We start from the raw sequence: 22,253 nt of genomic DNA, 5'->3' as shown, positions 1-22,253 counted from the left end.
TAGGTGTAGAATGTGAAGTAGCGTTAAACAAAACCGCCAAGAACACAGAAAAAAGCATCATAGCAAAATCTATTACCGATGTATGTAGTGAAACTAATAATTCCTGTTACAAAGAAAACCAAATAGTCGTTTCAATTAAAAATAAATCAATGAAACATGACATAATATTTACAAAAGCAAAGTTAACACTACTATTGCTATCGATAAAAGAGGCTATAATAACAAAACAATAGAATTTTTAAATAACCAAAATAGTATAACACTAAACAAAGACCCCACAGAAAAATACCAAAAACAAATTCAACTAGCCATTGAAAATTCAAAATCAATACTAAATCCAACAGAACAGAAATACCTTAATATTATGAACCCACAACCTCCTAAGCTATACTCTTTTACTACACAAACCTGACCATCCAATAAGGCACGTAGTTTCTTTTTATATAGCTGCGTCATATAAACTTTCAAAAAAACTGTCAGATATTATTACAGAATACACAAAATTTTCACCTAAATTCACCGTAAAAAATACACTAGAACTAGTTTGACGTAAAAAATCTTTTTCGTAGTGTTCCTCCTACAGAAACTTTGGTTTTAGTTAAAAATCTTTTAGACCATAAGAGTACAAATCCGATCATTGCATCTGAAATTTTACACCTTCTTGGAATTTTGCATAAATCAAGACTATTTTGAATTCAATAATCAAATATACACAAACAACAGTGCAGGAAATATTATGGGTAATCCTCTAAGCCCATTGCTATCAGATATATTTATGAACCAACTTAAAACAAAAATTTCTAAACATCCCGTATTTAAACAGTTCTTATATTGGGTGAGATACGTGGATGATATACTAGTATGCTTTACAGGAACTAACAGACAAATTGACCAATTTTTATCATACATTAATTCACTTCATATTAATATTGAGTTTACAATAGAAACAGAACAAAACAATTTCATAAACTTTCGAGATGTAACGATTACCAGACTACACAACAAACATAAGTTCTCCGTATATCATAAACCTACCCATACTGACACAACTATACACAATTCATCATCCCATCCTACACAGCACAAATAAGCAGCCTACCATTGCATGGTACATAGACTGACAGAAATTCCCATGACAAAAATAACTTCGAGATAGAACTAATCATCATTAAACAAATAGCAGTAAACAATGGCTATAACGAACAAACAGTTAACAAAATTTTAAACCAAAAACTCCATAAGAAAGCCCTGAAATTAGTGTATCCACCACCTCAGAAAGAACCCAGTACCTTCTGCTCTCTCACATACACTGGCAAGGTAACAACAGAAATAGCCAGATACATAAAAAAGAAAGGAATAACACCAGCTTTCAGAACTAACAGAACACATTGTAAACTATATCACTTGAGAAAGGCACTCTGCCGAAACAGCTGTAGTCAATTAGTTGTAATATATTTTGTGGAAGTATAGAAAACTAACGTTTTCAGTGTTTTATTGCTAGTAAATATTAATACCGATTCGGATGGAGTATCGCAAACTAAAATGCAATGTTAATATAACATTGTAACCTAATGGGTATTGCCTAACGATAAAAAAAATCGTACACCGGTTTTTTTAACCGGTTATAGCCGCCAGGTTAAACTGTAAGTTAAAAACCGGTATAACAGGTTACCGGTATTTTTTCAAAATTCGGCATTCCTAGTGTTTGGCAGAAAACCAAGGTAAAGCATTATTAAGTGTGGAAAAGAGACTAGATTCTTGGAAGAAATATGTATAACTAAATTTGCAGATGAAAGACAGAATACTATTAAAGACACGGAATGTCAAATAGGACCCCCGAATACAATATTATTGAAGAAGTCATGTCAGCTATTAGAAAAACCATAGATGGTAAAGCTGAGGGGTCAGACAAGTTTTGTGCAGATTTCGTAAAGCTTATGGATAAAGACCATGGTAAAATGTAAATATATGTAACTGGATGTTACATAGTTGGTTAAATTTGACCTTCGTAACTATAGCAAAACATTTAAGTACAAAAACATGCGAAGATTACATAATCATGAGCTTAATGAGCCACTTACATAAAACGTTTCTAAAAACGTTATATTTTATTCTCTTTTGTTATATTTACTATTTTTTTACTTTTTACCATTTTCAAAATCTTTGACCCCGGTCATAAATTTAAAAAAGTTTTCTCCTAAACATCAATTTGATTCTAGAATCTAGAATAAAAAGTTAAATTCTCTAAAGCTTCTCTATCTATAGCTTTGTTTAATGAACATCCAAAGTTAAAACTCTTAACCCGCTCAGCGATGAAAATATCGTTTATAACGCAAAAAAAATTAAAAAGCTTGAACCGTTTATTAATTCGAGAAAAAAACTGGAAAAATTCTGAATATACTTGTAGAAAACGCTTAATGCAATATGAGACAGAATAGTTAAAAGCTACATCGCAGTTTTTTACTCATGTATACAAATGTTGTAAGAATGCTGATCATAAATGATACCAAATTTACCTTTAGTTGTTCGGTGTTGCTGCTCTTTGAGGCATACTAATTTTTTGATAGAACCGTGGAATTATAGCAGATAATAAAAAGCATTCATCGCATTCATAAATTCAGTGCAAAGACAAATACACATCGTCGCTGATTTGCAAAAAGGGGTCAAGTAACATTTTTATATTTTTACTAAGTGGAACTTAACTACTATTTACACAACCAGTTTTAAAAAAATGATACTTGGCACCAAAAATTTATGAGACTATCTCAACAACAGTAAGTAATACACTTGACCCCTTTCTACCGAATAGGTAGAACCTTTGTAACTACGTATCATTTTTGCATATAACCCCATTTTGAAAAAAATGTCACTTGGCACCTTTTTGCAAATTAGCGACGACATAATTTCAAAATTTATGCATTACTCAAAATTATGGTAATTTTCATAGTTGATTTTTTCGTGAACAGGTTGTGGTGAACAAATTATGGTAATTTTCATAGTTGATTTTTTTTCGTGAACAGATTAATGCATTCTGCTATTTTTTTTATTGTTTTAGATTTTTTTTGGTATTTACACATGTATGCAAAGGTTTACTCGAACTTCTATTTTGAACTCTTTGATACCGGGTGGAAGAAAAGAAATGTTTTTCTTATGTTAAGTTTGAGACATCCTGTAGGGAGGACATGGTATAAGTATGAGTATATATCAAAGTCGTATGTATCGTATTGTTTTTTTAATATCCCTGATATCTATAGAAACAAAGAAAATATACGCTTTTATTCTTTAACATGATGTGGTTTAACTGAAATAATACTAAATTAGATAACAATAAAAAAATTAGTTAACAAAACTTTAAAAACGGAAAGGCACATAACGTTAACAAATATTCTGATCGACACCTTAAGAGTTAATTGTCGACCATGTAAGCGGTATGCACAGCACAACATAATAGAGACGATATTGTGTAATGGAGGCTCGAGGATGATTTACAAAGGAATTTCCTTGAGAGTAAGTACAACTTTACAATTGTACGGATTTGGTGTCTGCGTGGAGGCCCTTTAAATAGCGAGAGGTACATTGCACAGATTTTCTTTTTTTTAACACCTTGTTCCTCTCGCATTATTATATAGTCCAGTCGGGTTAGACGAATAACAGGCCTAACCTTGCATTAGGAGCTGCCCCAAATTTTATTTTTCTAATCTTTAGGGGGAACAAGTAGTAGTGTAAAATTAAAATCTCGACTGAATTCCGCCGTTGCGTTAGCCGCCATCTTGATTTTAAACGAGAACGGTTTTTGCTCAATATATCCGCCATTTTAAATTTTTTGACAAAAAGTATAAGAACTAAAATTGTTTAAAATGTGATTTTATATAATTTACATTATTACAATTTTTTCATGCCGTCGATATTTTCCGAGTTATGGCGGAAAATAGTGACAGTTAGAGCATAATTATTGAATTATGTCGTTTATTATTAGTTTTACGACAAATATGTACCTATACAAAAATAGAGAAAATTTAATTCTACACAATTTTGATCTATCTCTGCTTTTGCTAAAATTAATATTTAAGGTAGTACGTATGCAGTAATAGCGCGAGCGTAAGACCTGATTGATTTTATAGCAATTGTTTTTGTGGAATATTTACGTCATTTTCAACTAAAATTATTCCAAGTATGATTTCCTACAATTTCTTTTTAACAATTTTTTTCATGCGGTTGAAATTTTCCGAGTTAAGTGGGAAAATAGTAAAAAGTGGTGGGGAGAGCATAATTATTGAATTGAATTTTGTTTCCGAGATGCACCAAATTTTGTAATTTTAAAGTTTAGGGGAGATCAATGGTAGTGTAAATTTAAAATCTAGACTGAAGTCCGCGGTTGCACTAGCCGCCATATTGATTTTAAAAGGAGAACCGTTGTTGCTTAATATCTGCGCCACTTCCAACTTTTCGATAAAATCGGTAGTAACTAAAATTGTTGGAAATGCAATTATTCCCTACAATTTCTTTTGAGCATTTTTTTTATGCGATCTATATTTTCCGAGTTAAGGGGAAAATGATGAAAGCGGAGGGGAAGCATAATTATTGAATTGTCTTATTTATTATTTAACTTTACGACATAATTGTACATAAACAAAAATAAAGAGGATTATATTTTATACAATTTTTGACACTTCCAATGAAACACCAACCAAACTAAGTAAATAAAAGACATAAATAATAACTTATTAAATGCATTAAATTCACTTAATTTTATTAACAATTGCGGATTTTACTGGTTGAATTTGTCTGTCGATATTTTAAGATTCATGTCAGCTAATATATTTTTATATTTCAACAATTTTTTTTTAATTTTAGACCCTGTTGTGTGAATTTCACACGCCACTGGTTATCTTGAAAAATTGTAGTAAATCGTAATTGCATCAATTTCAGTCTTTACACTTTTTGTCAAAAAGTTGAAAGTGGCGGGGATATTTAACAAAAACCATTGCTATAAAATCCATCGGGTCTTACGCGCGCACCTTTACCTCATACGTACTACCTTAAATATTGATTTTGTCAAAAAAATTAACGAGATCAAAATTATACAAAATTTAATTTTGTTTATTTTTATATAGGTACATATTTGTTATAAAACTAATAATAAACGAGATAATTCAATAATTCAATAATTATGCTTTAACTGTCACTATTTTCCCCCATAACTCGGAAAATATCGACCACACGAAAAAAATTATAATAAACGAAATTATAGAAAATCGCCTTTTCAATAATTTCAGTTTCTACACTTTTTATCAGAAAGTTGAAAATGGTGGAGATATTGAGCAAAAACAGTTCTCGTTTAAAATCAATATGTGGAACACAACTGTGGAATTCAGTCGACATTTTAAATTTACACTACTATTGACTCCTAAATATTAGAAAAATAAAATTTGGGGCAGCTCGTAATGCAAGGTCAAATGCTATCCCGACTGGGCTAATAGGAAATAATTTCATCTTAGTGTAGGATGAGACATGGCCTCCTCACTTATCGCATGTCTTCATTTAAAACACATATTACAGAGTAAAACCTTCTACTTTCTTTGTTATTGAAGATATCAAAAAAACTAAAAAAATAAAATATGTACAAAATATGAGACCATAACATAATTTTGATGTATACCCAACTTTGTACCTTTTCCTCCCTATAGGGTGTCTCAAACTTTTATTTCAGTTAAAACACATGTTAAAGAATAAAGCCGTCTATTTTCTTTGTTTCTAAAGATATCAAGGTCATTAAAATAACAACGTGTTCACAAAACATAAGTACCTTGTCCTCACTGCAGAGTGTCTCAAACTTAACATAAGAACAACATTGCTTTTCTTCCACCCGGTATAAGTACAAAAAGAAAGTTTGAGTAAACCTTTGCTCAAGTGTGTAAATAACAAAGAAAAATCTAAAATAATAAAAAAAAAATGTGCGGAATTTGTTTTTCTGTTCATGAAAAAATCAACTATGAAAATGAGCATAATTTTAGCTGATGCATAACTTTGAAACTATGTTTATTATTATTTGACATTAAAACACAAGCAAGTTAGATAAAACACAAGATAAAGGGAAATTTGGTAATGAAGATTTTTTGATCATTTGCGAATTTAGGAAATCCAATTCTGGTCGCGTTCGGGGAGAAGCTGTGAACGCCGAAAATGCTCGGTTAATGTTATTAACAACATTTCACGTTATTGCCAGTACTCAGGAATGACTGGAACAAAATAATAGTCCTTGGGCCCACATATAAAATTATTATTTATGACCACACCGTCGAATTTTTTTTACTTGTTATTTCGGTGGAGTCGGACAAATTTGGAGCTTGGCGCATTATGGTAGTGGGGCGTTTGTCAAGCTGTCACGAAGTTGTCCACCATAAATTTACCATAAAACCTTTTTACAATAATGTGGTAACTTTGTCGGACAATTTTCACGGGGCTTATGCGCAGTCGGATGCTCCGAAGATGTCAATTTCCTGGATTTTTTATTTACAACCAATTTTCCGAAAATAGGAGATTATAAGTAATTATATTCTAAATCAAAAAATCTAACTGTCCGACAAAAATATTGGGGCAAATCGACAGTCGGACAAAACATTTAATTTTTCTTTAAAACTATGCTGGGTTCGTGCATCCCTTATCTTTACAACCATTTTTCCGACAAAAGTAGTAGGTTACAAGTAATTATATTCTTAAACAATAAATGTATTTGTCTGACAAAAATGTTAGGGCAGACGAACAGATAGCTTATTTCTGTTAGGTTATCGACGTCCTTAAGTGGAGGCATTGTCAAAAAAAATTTTAAAACAGTTTTTCCAAAAAAATTTTCGACAAGAGGGAAAATTTTGGAAAAATTTTGATCTGAAAATTTGTGAACATACTCCTTGAAAAATGACAAACATCGTTGTATAATTTTTTCTCTCGAATTTTCAAAAAAAAAAATTCCGACAAAGGGAAAATTTTGGAAAATTTTCGACCTATTATTTTTGTCCGACAAGTGATCCCTTATGCATTACACATGTAAAAAAACAGTACAAAAAAATGACATCTGTGGTAATGAATAAAAAAATTCCAGGAAATTGACATCTTCGGTGCATCCGACTGCGCATATGCCCCTTGAAAATTGTCCGACAAGGTTACCACATTATTGTAAAAAGGTTTTATGGTAGATTCTGCTAAAATTAGCCATGTGGTAATAAATATATTATTTGTATAAATTTGACATAATATTGAGTGTGTCCGACGCGTCATAATATGGCCCAATACTTTTGTCCGACAAAATTGTTTTCGCTGTTTATATGATAAAAACCATTTATTAAAATAAAATGACCAATGTGGTTATAAATTTTTATCTTGAATAAAATTGATAACTTTGTGACAGCTTGACAGACAAACGCCCCACTATCATAATGAGCCAAGCTCCAAATTTGTCCGACTCCACCCAAATAACAAGTACAAAAAGTTTCGACGGTGTGGTCATAAATAATAATTTTATATGTGGGCCCAAGGACTATAACGTTAATTATTATCGAGAGAATCCTAATATCTTACGCATTTGTGTCACTGTTTTGTAAAAAATGTTAGTACAATGCATACACATTAAACATGCATATATTCAAAAAATTTATAAAAGCTAAAAGGAACTACAACGTTAACGGGGTTTTATTGTTTCATACGGTCGCTGGAGCCCTAGATATGAAAAAACCGCGGAGTGCTACCATTTAAATGGGTGCGTTTTTGAGAAAGCGGTAAATTAGTCACTAGGTACAGGGTGCATTAGGGAGAGTTCTATGCACTGTTGGTACAAACAGGTCTACAGAAAAAGTGATTCAGATTAAATTTACTATCGAAATATTACCTTTTAAAGTCAAAAAGATTTTTTATTACAAAAATATATTCAAAAAAGGCAAAAAAAAACACGAAAGAAAGCAATTTTGTGTTTTGCCCCATAACTTTTTTCAACTGGGATATAGGTATAGACATTTTTTTTACAGAAAAAACATCTATCCTTCCTCTTTAAAATGACGTTTGGTAAAATTTTTTATGGTTTACAATTTCCGAAATAAGATTTTTCAAAATTCGCCACTCACAGTCTATTACAGAATGTTGTTTTTAAGCAAAATATGGTTTTTCAAAGTTTTATACTTTTAACAATTTTTGATATGTCTTACGATTATTTTCAAATTTTTCATGATAACTTTTTTCTTCTACATTTAGGTATATACATTGCGGCATACAAAAGAAAACTTATTTTCTTATTTTTTACTTTAAAATGGTGTATTTGTAAAAAATTATAGGACTATTTATAAACAAAATATGCTTTTTCAAAATGTGACATAACCTATACATACAATAATGTCCCACTAAGTTGGAATCATAATATGGTAAACTTTTTTATTATTAATTTTATGAAAAAAAAAAAGATTTTTCATAAAATGCTCTGCATAGCCTAAAACCTAAGAAGCAATAATCAGATATCAAATTTTATCAATAGTATACGAAGTATGTTAAAAAATATGAATTTCGTTTAAAAAATGTGACTAAAGTACACCTTTACACAATTACTACAAATTACACTTTACTACAAATACCTTTATATTTCACAATATGGAAAAGTGTTATTACGAAAAGTTAGTTGGAATTAAAAATTATGTTCTAATATGCAATTATATTCTTCTAATTAAAAAAAAATCAAATTTTTTCTCAAATTACGGAAACCCTTGGATATCCTACGGATATCTTGTTAGTACCTTGACTACCGTGTAAGATTCTGGCATCTCACACAAAATATGACTGTAGTACCGTGTGAGACGCAGAGACATGTTAAAAATAGACCAGGCTAGTTATATGCCGCCAATCAATGCATAGGGGTGTACGCTTAAGGTCAACGCCAATATCAAGTACGGTGGTCTAGCTATCTTTGTCTGTCGTGCGAGTGTGAGCGTATCTACCAAGAGGTGGGAGTAATGGAACGATTCAGACACAAAGGCGGCGGCCGTCATATTCTGTAACAGGGGTTCCCAAGCTTCTAGCGACTGAGTACCACCTGAAATATTTTGAAGATTTTGGCGTACCACCAAACATCGTGGGGGGGGGGCATGAAGCGGAAAGGAAGCCCCCCACTCCGATCCTAATTTTTTAGAAATATATCTACTACTAATTATTTCTAATTGTCTCTCGATGTATGACAGAATGTCTACTTAGGCACTCAGGAGCAATTTTCTTTATTTTTGCTGCTAACCCTGTCAATTTACCTGACATATGCGTTCCTATGTAGTGTTTGATTCAATTGGTTTGCAGAACAACAATTCTTCTATAACTTCTTCATAAAAATCAAATCGTACAAATACGAGTATCTTTCACCTACTTAAAGTGCAAAATATGTGCATTCTTGAAGTTTTAAACAAAGTTGTTCTTCAATATTGGAAGACATATCAGTAGTTAGCCTTTTCACTGTGTTGTTTGACAATGTTTTTTTTAATTTTTTTGATTGCCTTTTCTCCTAACACGGTTGGGGCCATTTCCACAGCGGCCGGTAGTAAAAGGGTCTCACCTATTGTGTGAGGCATTCCGTCCTTTGCAATTATACATCTAGCAAGGTAGGATGCCTCTATTAAGTTAGTATCATATTTAGAAAGCTAGACATGCATTAAAATTTATTTTCTTTCGTAAAAAAAGTAGATTTTCTTCTAAAAAAAAATCAATATGCTTACCAACCACACCTGTGTGCTTTGTGTATTGGTGACGTATCAGCATAGAAGGCTTCATGCTTTAATTCGAAAGCGTTTCGAAACAAGCAACACGTTAGAGAATAAGATTGTTACTATTTCTGTGCCAGAATTCACTATAAAATCACACTGTAAGTAGCTTTCGTGGTATTTCCGTTTGGCTGGCGGTTTAGGTTTTTTAACACTATCCTTTGAAATCCCAGAGGTCATCAAAACTGCATTATAGCTTAATATGGAAGCACAACACCTGCACTGGCACTTTCAAGTGCCAAAGTTGGTCCGACTAGACACCGTTAAGCTATTAACAAATTTTCAGCTTGCTATTAATCAACTTTTGTTTGGTACGCGGGATTCAGGCCTATAAGGATAATGACGAGAATTAAAATACATATACGAAAAAGTCCACAGTTTTGAGTTTTCGTAGAACTATAATACCACTATATAAAATGCATGCGTTTTGGGTGTGGTATTGGTATTAGTAATACGTCCTATAAATGGTCGACTTTTTTTCGTCCCACTAATTAAATTTGATGTTAATTCTTACAAGAATAACGTATTCAAAATTTCAAAATAGAATTTTACCAAAACGCTGAAATTTCGGATGTCCCGGAAGCCTTGTCCTGGACGCTGGGACACGACTTCGTAATTCGGACCATGTCCCGGATTTTTCGCACTAGTTGGTCACACTAGTCATGGTCAATGTCGAGACGTTAATCACCATCGAGACGTTAATACGAACAATTGCGGAACTGATGGTTCCCGGGCGCGATTTTACAAAATATACCCGCTCTCAGCACAAGCTCCGCCTACTACGTATACGTCATTCAGAACTGTAAGTATATCTTAACCGATATCAACACATTTTACTAAATTTACCAAGAGAGGAATTATCGGAGGGAATAATAATGCAGTTTTATGGTTTGATAAATGTTTTATTCTTTAACCTGCATTAAAAGGTGCACTAAAGCTTACAGACAAAAGATAATTTTAGTAAGTAGGCGCAAAATTGGCTAGCAATGCTCTTTAAATGCATTCACTTTTTTCGAATCCTGAGAAAACTAATTAGTAATTTTGAAAAATGCAAACGCATTCAAACTTCTATAATGTTTATTTTAATATATTACAGGTGTAAAAATCTTGTTCAAAAGAACATTAAAATACATTTTTCCACCTACCTCTACTGAAAGTATAGTTTTTCGGACCAGATTGTAGGGAGCAAAGTTGTACTTTTCCTCCCTAGGGTAGGAAAATATTTTTCCTCCATAGGGAGGAAAAGTAAAAGTGACGTCATGCTATTTCATTCATGAAATATAACTTATTGACGCCCTGTACAATATCTATTTTCTATTACGTAAGTATCTATACATTTTAACGTTTATTTAAAAACACTCTGTATTTTGCAGAATGGTAAAAAACAGTAAATTGTTATTCTGATTTAACAATGTTTACATTAATAATTTGACTTATATTTGACAGTTGACAGTTATATTGTACCTACTTGTTAGTTTTAGTTCTAATAAAGGGTACCCCCCGTTAAGATAGGCAAAATGCCCTCACTCCCAGAATTCAATTTTATTATTTTTTTTTACGTTCTATGCAACTAAAAAATAAGATAACGCGGATTTTCAGCTCGCCACCCCCCTTACCCCTCCCCCCACAGCCAAAAACGTAGATTTTTAGATTTAATTTTTTTTAGTTGGGTTGCAATTGATTTAAAAATTTCAAAAAATTCACACGTGTAGCTGAGGCTTTTACAAAACATGTCTATTTTTTATGGACACGTAGGTCGAGTGTACATAACCTCAAATTTTTTTCTAACTTTTTTAAAACCTATAACTTTTTTTTGGAGGGGGCTGCAGGTCCAGTTTTTTTTTTGCATTTTGTGTATTTTATCAAAAGCTATCTCTCTGATTTTTTTCAGATTTTTCCGTCAGGTGCGCCATCTTGAAAAATCAGGAAAACAGTATTTTTAGGGGGTTTTTAGGGATTTTCTCCATTTTATAGACTGCAACATAGATCAACTGAAGGTTTTTTTAATAGATTATGTATAGTTTGAAATAACTGAGTATTTTAGGGTTATCAAAAATTGGGCAAAACACCTTTAAACCCCCCCCCAAAAGCCATGTTTTTTTAAGTTATGTAAGGGTTTTTGCGGACTTAATGATATTTTTTGAGATCGATACAGCCTGAATATTTTTTTTTTCATTTTTTTACGTTATATGTGATTAAAAAATAAGACTAATCGCATTTTTAGCCCACCACCCCCCTCCCCTGCCCCCACAAAAACGTCAATTTTTCTATTTTTTTTTTGTTTAGTTAAGTTGCAATTAATTTAAAAATTTTATGAGGCTTCTACAAAACGTATCTATTTTTTTATAGACCCGTAGGTCGAGTGTACAATACATATAACCTTTTATAACCAATACATATAAACTTTGAGTTGGTCACTGTATGACTTTCATAATAATAATTTTTAATCAAGTTAGTAAGCCTTGAAAATGGCCAAAAACGTTTTTCAAATTTTAAATTGCATGTAACTCGACAACCGTCAATTTTATAGAAAAATCACAAGAGACCTTTTTTGCTCAGGTTGATTCAGAGAATCTAAAACAAATTTGTCCTAAGTGAAACAATTGATTTTTTGAATTCGTTTAAAAAATTGTTTAAACAATTTTCCGACCGCGGTACTGCCTGGCACCTTGTGGATTTGGTATAAGGACCTGTTTTTGAGTAAGTTTGTGCAAAAAATGAATATGAATAATTTACCTAATGGGGGCAAGCATACAGCATGGACTATTTGCATTATGAGCCAAACGAAAATGGTTTGGAAAATATTAAACGATAGATACTGTTGTAGATGTGAGTTGCGGAAACGGCAACATAACCATAGGCTGTTGTTCGCATGTAGCTGCCATAATATAATATTTATCGCATGGAAGATATTTTACAAAAATCATCAAGCCAGCAGAATATCTTACAAAACTCTTTGACAATACAGATGTTATATCTGTAATAGACGAAGACAGCGATGAAGACTTTAGAACTGTAAAGTGTAATACCAACGAATATACTCTCCGAATACTCTAAGAGTATAGACGGAGCTATATATTCTTTGGTAATACTTTCTTTATTCTTTTTATGGTGTTTTACGTGGCAGTAAACGTGAAGCAAAATGACAATTTAATAGGCAGAGCAGAGATATAGGTTATGTAGATGGTACAAGCACATGTTTGAATAATTAGAATATGTATAATGTAAGGTAATATTAGGGTACCTACTAAATACAAACTAATGAACAAATAACAAAATGTTTTGATTCACAAAACGACAAGAAGTATGATATATTAAAATAATGTATTTTTCTTAAATTGATTATTCTGTTTTATTTTTGTTTTTTGTATCCTACCTAAAAGATATCACAATGACATCTTTACTTTATACAAAAATATTGCAAAAATTCGAATGTTAAATTGTAGTTTACTTGAGGACAAACTGAGCAACAGATATACTAAAAAAAAAATTAAAACGAAAAAATGATGATTTATTGGGCAGGTTGAGAGGGAGGAGGGCTAAAATTGAGCTAAGGCTTAATTTTAAACACATCAAACGTAAAAAAAACGAAAAAAATATTCAGGCTGTATTGATCTCAAAAAATATTAGGCCTGGATCCCGCGTACCAAAAAAAGTTGATTAATAGCAAGCTGAAAATATGTTAATAGTTTAACGGTGTCTAGTCGGACAAACTTTGATGTACTCGTAGGTATGGAAACAGGGGAAGTTTTAATTGTGAAACGTAATTTTAATTGTGGAACGTGTCATCCTGGCAAGTTTATGATTGTGAAAACTAGCAGGTTGTTTTTAAGTTTATTCAATAGCAAATTGTATAAAATATTCCTGTGTGCGTGTGAATTTTTTGTAATTTATAATTTAATAATTATTAATTATTCTAAATGGGAAATAAGCCACAATTTAACTAAAAAATGACCATTTAGAATAGTTAATTACAAAAATGCCACAAAGAAATAGCTTCAGAATAACATTTGTAATTGCAAACCAACTTAAAAAAAAAATAAAATCGAAAAATTGACATTTTTGGCTGTGGGGGAGGGGGAATAGGGGAAGTGGGCTAAAATTGCAGTGAGCCTTAATTTTTTAAAATCATATAGAACGTACAAAATAAAAAAAAAATTCAGGCTGTATAGACCACAAAAAATATAATTAGACCCGCAAAAATCCTTACAAAACTTAAAAAAAACATGGTTTTTGGGGGGTTTAAAAGTGTTTCGCCCAATTTTTGAATATTCTAATATACTCATTTATTGTAAATTATACATAATCTATTAATAAAAGCTTGAGTTGATCTATGTTGCAGTCTATAAAATGGAGAAAATCCCCAAAACCCCCTAAAAAAACAGTTTTCTTGATTTTTCAAGATGGCGCACCTGACGGAAAAATCTGAAAAAAATCAGAGAGATATCTTTTGATAAAATACACAAAATGCAAAAAAAATTGGACCTGCAGCCCCCTCCAAAAAAAAGTTATAGGTTTTAAAAAAGTAAAAAAAAAATTTGAGGTTATGTACACTCGACCTGTGGGTCCATAAAAAATGGACGTGTTTTGTAAAAGCCTCAGCTACACGTGTGAATTTTTTGAAATTTTTAAATCAATTGCAACCCAACTAAAAAAAATTAAATCTAAAAATCTACGTTTTTGACTGTGCGGGAGGGGTAAGGGGGGTGGCGAGCTAAAAATCCGCGTTATCTCAGTTTTTAGTTGCATAGAACGTAAAAAAATTAATAAAATTGAATTCTGGGAGTGAGGGCATTTTGCCTATCTTAACGGGGGGTACCCTTTTGTTGGTTAGTTACATAAATAAATTAAGTAAAAATGAAAAAATTACTTGTTATTTGAGGAAGGTGGAAAAACCATATGTATAACATGGGAGTAAAGTGCCTTTTCCTCCCTTAAATGATTACTGCCCTCCGCTACGCGTCGGGCAGTAAACTTCATTCTCGGGAGGAAAAGTAGCACTTTCCTCCCTTGTTATACATATAGCTATTTCGTACGTATTTAGATGAAACGATGACCACCAACAATCTGACGACCACACTCAGGATTACTGCATAATAGTTTGTTAAAAGATTCAAATGGCACCAAATGTGCTGGAATCGGGTATATTATTATTTAGTAAGATGTGCTTATAGCGGGTAGGATTCTTACAGTTCTGGATGGCGAATGCGTAGGAGGCGGAGCTTGTGCTGAGAGCGGGTATATTTTGTAAAATCGCTTTCCGGAAGGAGTAAGATAGGAAGACCAACAAATACCTAGGGGATGACGCTAGGCAGGATATGTCGGCAAAGGGGATTGATATTGATATGACCCAAGATAGAAAATTAAGAAGAAATGCAATTAGGGAAGTCGACTCTGCATGCGGATGATGGCAAAGAGGATGATGTCAAAACATTTACACTTATCCAATAAACGGTATGAAGATATTAAGAAATTTTTGTTAGGTATATCATTGATTACAAAAAATATGTACTATATTTTTCTCAAAATTATACCTTAATGTTATTTGATAGTTTCCTTTACCTGCAGCTATTATACGACATAAAGTTCTAAAATACAAAGTAATCACAGAACCGATAAAGCGAAAAACTTTTAAATTCATGTTTAAAATACGGCGATATCTTATCTATATTTTTTATATTTTGATAATAGCATCTTGAGATACCAAGGAAAACTTTTGTGCGCTTTAGAAAGCAGTAAATTTCCTTGGAAATAAAACTCCGAAATATTCTACTAAAAGTCTGAAGCGTGTTAACTTATGGAAATAATGGAAAACTCCGAAGGAAATGAGGGACGGGATGTAAATTTGTTACTTTAAGTTTAATAGATCTTGAAACAGTAAGAATAAATATGTTTTCTCTAATAGATTTTGGTGTTAAGACTCATAAATCATTGTTTAACTGTTAATAAACATAGTTTCAAAAGTTATGCATCACCTACTTACCTTCCACTTCAAAGTTGAAATTATGCCGTTGGTTGCTTTTACTTTGGAGGTGACAGTCACCCCTTCTCGGGGGTGAAAAAACATATGTTCAAGATAAGACCGGAAATGGATAAATTTACTGATTTTAAGCAACTTTTGTTCTATAGAGTTTTTTACGTAAGTCAATACTTTTCGAGTTATTTGCCATTGAAAATGTTGATTTTTCGACAAAAAAACTACGTTTTCAGACGGTTGTTCGCAAATAACTCAAAAGGTAAATATTTTATCGAAAAAAATATCATTAGCAAAAGTGTAGCTTATAAAAAACCCAAAAAAATGGTGTATCATTAAAGTCTATGAATCAAACAAAAACAAAGTTGTAGTTCATGAAAGATACGTTCTTATTCGTCTAATTCCAAATCGAATATTTCAAGGTGAATTCACCGAAAAATTAAGCACTTTTCGGGAAAAACCCATTTAAACTTTTTTAAAGTGTTTATAAAAAGCTTTGTTTTAATTGTTAATAAAAGTTTTAGCATTAAAAATAAGCGAGTTACGGTCAAAATAAAGTGTGCCCTCTTTTTTTTTTGTAAAAAATCATGAAAATCTCGCCGTGTTTAGCTCCCCAAATGAAATTAATCGCTACCGCTTTACAAACAATTTACTTACCTATCTATGTTTATATGATCTGTCAGTCTCACCGGTTTAAATTGTTTATTTTTGAAAGGGTTATAATTGAGAAAGCTTGCATGGGTCAATAATCACGAGTGTATGCAAATTTTGAACAGCCATATCTTAACCAATTTTTGTCTTACGGAGAAACAAAATGAAACTAGCATATTTATAATAGCAAAATCTACATTTTCTTGCTCTTTAAGATTTTTCTTATCACTAATACTTTTTAAGTTATTTTGAAAAAATGAAATTTTTCAAAAATTTTTAGAAAATTTTTTTACTATAAAACCAAATGTTTTCAAAAATAAGCACTTCAAACCAATCAAACTTACAAATCATATAAACAATACACATATAGTTAAAATAGATGGTAAAGCTAAACGAATAATTTCATTTAGGGTGCTAAATAGAGGGAGGTTTTCACGATTTTTTTTACCAAAAATAGGACCTACCTTTTTTTCAGTGTAACTCGTTTATTTTTGTTGCTGTAAACTTTTGTAAAAAACAAATAATAAGCTTTTCTTCGATACTTTAAAAATGTTAATAAGGTTTTCCCGAAAAACGCTTCCTTCTTCGGTGATTTCGCGTTGAATTATTTGATTTGGAATTAGACGAATAAGAACGTATTTTTCATGAGCTACAACTTTGCTTCTATTCAATTTGTAGACTTTACTGGTACACAATTTTTTACGTTTTTCTTATAGGCTACACTTTTGCTAAAATATTTTTTTCGATAAAATATTTACTTTTTGAGTTATTTGGGAAAAACGGTGTGAAAACGTAGTTCTTTTGTCGAAAAATCAATATTTTAAATCGCGAATAACTCGAAAAGTATTGACTTACGTAAAAAACTTTATAGAACAAAAGGTGCTTAAAATAAGTCAATTTATCCATTTCGGACCTTATTTTAAACACGCATTTGTCACCCCCCGAGAAGGGGTAAATGTCACCCTCCAAGTAATAGCAACCAACGGCACAAATTCAACTTTGAAGTAGAGGGTAAGTAGAACCTAAATCCAAATTTTCATGCAATTCTGAGTTGCCCCTGGAAATTACACTCCAAAACGGTCATTTATTTGGCTATAGATCTTTCTTTGGCATTTACACAGTTGAACAAAGGTTTACTGAAATTTATTTTTTGAAGTTATACCGGGTGGAAGAAAAGATACGTTTTTCTCATGTTAAGTTGGAGACACCCTGTAGGGATTACAAGGTATAAGTGTGGGTATATGTATTCTTATGTTTTGTGAATATTTTGTTTTTTAAGTGTCCCTGATATTTATGATGGTATAATTCTCTAACATGACGTATTTGAACGGAAACAAAACTTAATTATTAACAATAAAAATAACAGTTAATAAACCTTTAAAATCAGAAAGGCACATAACGTTAACAATACTGCCGTGCTAAGCCCAAAGGCGGGAACTGCTTTTTTATCGAAAATGAGATTTTTGTATTTTTAGGTAGAATAGGGTATTTAGTATATATTTATAAAGTCTTTGGAGTTGTAGAAGCATTATATTTTAAATAAAATTGCAATTTTGTTAGCGGTATCTACACTTTTCAGTTAAAATACTAAGCCATTTGACGGCAAATGTTAAATACTATGGCGTTTTGACGGTATCTGCTACAGTTGCCGTCCATATACCTTAGCATATGGCACTTACTGCTAATCTACTTTCAAGAATGCTACGCCTACATTTAGAAACCGCCAAATCACCTTAGTATTACAAAGTAAATTCGGCCTAAATTTACAAGGTTAAATTATTGTGTTAGTTAAAAGAGTTGTGTTAGTAAAAGAAATAATTAGCGAGGATGGTAAGCACTATTCGAGATTATTATATCTATTAAAATGTATTTTCATTTTTGTTTATAGTATTTCAAGAATTAACCAATTATGTTGTCCTAAATAATATGAATCTGCGCCAAATGGATAATTTATATCTTGAATTAGGCGGTAAGATATTTTCATATTTAAAAAATATGTCTTTTTTTAATTAGGTTTTAAAAACTTAATAATATATCCACACGCTGTCCACAAACATTTTTAGAAAAAGAGACTTAAAATTTTTGTTTTTTTAGAAAATCAAGTAGAGTCGAGTAAGAGTTATGAAACACTAGGTGAAACCACTGAAGACAATATTGTAGAAAGAGAAAAATTTATTGTAAATCAATTATAAGAGGTGGAAAAAAATTATGTTCAGCCTGTACAGGCGTAAGGTTTGTTTCATACTTAAAGTTTTCTGTGTGTTTAAACCCTTTGTTGGTCGTACCTGGGATTAGTAGTCCCATTGATTGCATTTTTTTTAATTAAATACAAGCTATTATCATTGTTTAACTAGACCATGTCTAGTAGTCTAGTTATGCAATGCTATTATAGATACGGGATTGTAGATTTGGGATATCTTTACTTAATCTTTTGAGAATCCTTTACCTAAGTTTTATACTAAAATGCTGGTTTTATTCCTTTATAAATTTTCTAAGAATGCGTCAGGTACCTGGATAATGATCCAAAAATTTGTTTGCATATTTTAAAAATCTTATATATCCCATAATTAGGTATTTTTCGGTCTAAAAGACAATGTCATCATATTTTAATCATAACATATAACTAGTTTGTACAATACAACTAATAAAATGTTAAAACTTGCCCTAATTACTGTAAGTAATGGTATTTACCCGAATATAATATTGTGAAATACCCAATAATATAACAATGCATAATAATATTAGGGTAGGTCTCGGCGATCATAAAAATCTTAAAAGCTCTATAACAACCTGTCGTAAAATAGCAAACATTTGTCGCTAAGAAACAAAATAAAAATAGCTGAGAAAGTCAAAAGTATGGTTTACAATCACATTCACACTTTTGAAGAATTCTTTAAAACGCTTAATATCAGCAGGTGTTTAAACATCTATAACAATCTGAACGGATTCTGTTTTTTCCTAGTATAAGTACAGTTCTGCCCAAATTATTAGACGCACTATAAAAGATTTTATAAAAAATGTTAATTGTGAGGTAATACCATTGTAATACTAAATAGGTGTTGTGTATGTACCGGACACAAGGTATGTTGTTCGGTTGTCTATTAAATTGTCTATATTGAATCACAAATAGAACATTAATATTAATGAACCAATATAATATATTATATATTATAACATCTTATGTACTTATTGACTCTTGAAAGAAAACAGATATAACGACAACTAAATATTGTCAATTTGTTGTTGTCATATTGTGGTTCAACAAAATAATAACATTTAATAGTACTTTAATTATTTCAATTTAATAAACTGTAATACACAGAAAAGCTTTTTATTTCATATCAATCACAACTGTAAACCACATACCGCTAATAGGCTTAGTTTTATAGTAAGTTTTGATAAAACGTTTTAGCGGTATCTACCTCTTTTTATATAAAACTTTGTTTTAAAATATAATTAATGGTTCCCTTAATAAACTGGGGCATATATGCATGCATTAAAACTATTAGCTAGTCCATAAATCCTTAACGGGCCAAAATTTTAGCATTCAATTTTGAAATCGATTTTGCCACCATTTTATCAAATGTTAGTTACCGCCTTTGGGCCTAGCACGGCAGAATAGGGAACGTGCACATTTTGTTTATTACATAATATTGTTCAGTTTGTTTAAAAATGAGATTTCCAAAATTTCACGCTTCAAAAACTCATAATAACTTAGAAGTACAAGTTTAAAATCATCTGTATTTCAAAATAGTTCAAACGACCCGTGACATCACATAGTTTAACTTTACGGTTATATTTATATTTATGGTTATATTTAGGTGTATTCTTTTCTCCTTCTTTAGTTTATTGGCCTCCACCTATTCGGGTATTTTGCTAGCTCATCGTCGCGCAATAAGGGAAAATATGTATATTCTAATGACATTTATCACATGTCATTGTAATAATATATGTATACCAGTTTGTTGACATTGGAGTTTGATACAGTTTTTGAAGGAAAGGAAACACGGTTTATTATGGAAAATAAAAGAAAACACCATAAGTGTTGTTTAGTGCCATTTTCTAAAAGTACAAGTTTTCTACGGATTTAAAATAGTTCAAACGATCAAACGTATTATCTACTGACGTTTATAATGTCTAATTTAAAATTATATACAATTTTGTTTACTTTGTTGTAGCCCGATCAAAGAACAATCTGACCCCAAAAAAATAAAGAAAGGATGAAAATTTGGGAATAAGTAGTTGAAATTGTCTTTTATTATATAAGAAAAAGTTTTCAATTCTACATCCCCTCCATTTTTCAAAAATAGAGTGGAATACCCCCCTCTCGAAGGTGCAAAATATACATTTAAAATAAGTCCGGAATTGGATAAAATGACTAATTCTAATCAACTTTTGTTTTATAGAGTTTTTTCCCTAAGTCAATACTTCTCGAGTTATTTGCCAGTGAATATGTTCATTTTTAACAGAAAAAAACATGTTTTGGACGGTTTTTCGGAGATAACTCAAAAAGTAATTATTTCAGCGAAAAATATTCTTAGCAAAAATATAGCCTATAAAAAACTGAAAAAAATGGTGTACGTTTGAGGTCTATAGACCCAGTAGAAGCAGAGTTGTAGCTAATGAAAAGTAGCTTCTCCTTCATAAAATTCCAAATCGAATATTTCAATGTGAAATCACCCAAAAACGGAGCACTTTTCGGGGAAATTCATTTGAACTTTTTTAAAGTGTTTAAAAAAGGATTATTTTTGTTTTAAAAAAAACTTGTAAGATTAAAAGTAAGTGAGTTACGCTCAAAATATTGTTGGTCCCTTTTATCTTTTGGTAAAAAAATCGCGAAAATCACCCCCTAATTAGCATCACAAATAAATTTTTTCATTACCACTTCACAAGTTACTTTGCTTATGTACTATTTATATGATCTGAAAGTTTCATCGGTTCAAAGTGATTATTTTTGAAAAAGCTGTAGTTAAAATGGCTTGAACGAGTAACTATCACGAGCTTAGGCAAATTTTGAACAGCCATAGCATAATCAATTTTAGTATAACAAGAAAACAAAAAAAGAAAAATATTCAGAAAAGCAAAACGTACATTTTATTACTCTTTAAAATTTTCGGTATTACTAATAATTTTTAAGTAAATTCCATAAACAATTTCATTTTATTTCAAAATTAAAAAAAATGTTTTATTTTAAACCCAATTTTTTTCAAAACTTAGCACTTTGAACCAATGAAACTTATAGAAAATATAAACAAAACACAAGTAAAGTAACTTGTAAAGCGGTTACGATTAATTTTATTTGGGAAGCTAATTAGGGGGTGATTTTCGCGATTTTTGTACCAAAAAATAAAAGGGACTAACAATACTTTGAGCGTAACTCACTTATTTTATTGTTAGAAATTTTTTGAAAAAACAAAAATAAACCTTTTTTTAAACACTTTAAAAAAGTTGTAATGAATTTTCCCCTAAAATGCTCTGTTTATAAGAAAAAGTTTTCAATTCTACATCCCCTTCATTTTTCAAAAATAGAGTGAAATACCCCCCTCTCGAAGGTGCAAAATATACATTTAAAATAAGTCCGGAATTTGATAGAATGACTAATTCTAATCAACTTTTGTTTTATAGAGTTTTTTCCCTAAGTCAATACTTCTCGAGTTATTTGCAAGTGAATATGTTCATTTTTAACAGAAAAAACATGTTTTGGACGGTTTTTCGGAGATAACTCAAAAAGTAAATATTTCAGCGAAAAAATATCCTTGGCAAAAATACTATTGCCTATAAAAAACTGAAAAAAATGGTGTACGCTTGAGGTCTGTAGACCCAGTAGAAGCAGAGTTGTAGCTAAT

The 22,253-nt window shown here is 31.2% G+C and overlaps 1 protein-coding gene across 2 annotated transcripts in view; it reads left to right on the top strand.

Moving 5' to 3' along the window:
• LOC114332298 (high affinity cAMP-specific and IBMX-insensitive 3',5'-cyclic phosphodiesterase 8) overlaps positions 1 to 22,253 on the top strand; it is a 1,526,162-nt gene that overhangs the window by 411,576 nt on the left and 1,092,333 nt on the right. The window lies entirely within an intron of this gene.

Source organism: Diabrotica virgifera, chromosome 8 (genome assembly GCF_917563875.1).
Source record: "Diabrotica virgifera virgifera chromosome 8, PGI_DIABVI_V3a".
In the NCBI taxonomy this organism is placed as follows: domain Eukaryota; kingdom Metazoa; phylum Arthropoda; class Insecta; order Coleoptera; family Chrysomelidae; genus Diabrotica; species Diabrotica virgifera.
Note: the sequence above shows the minus strand (reverse complement) of the source record. Positions and strands in the feature narration are given on the sequence as shown.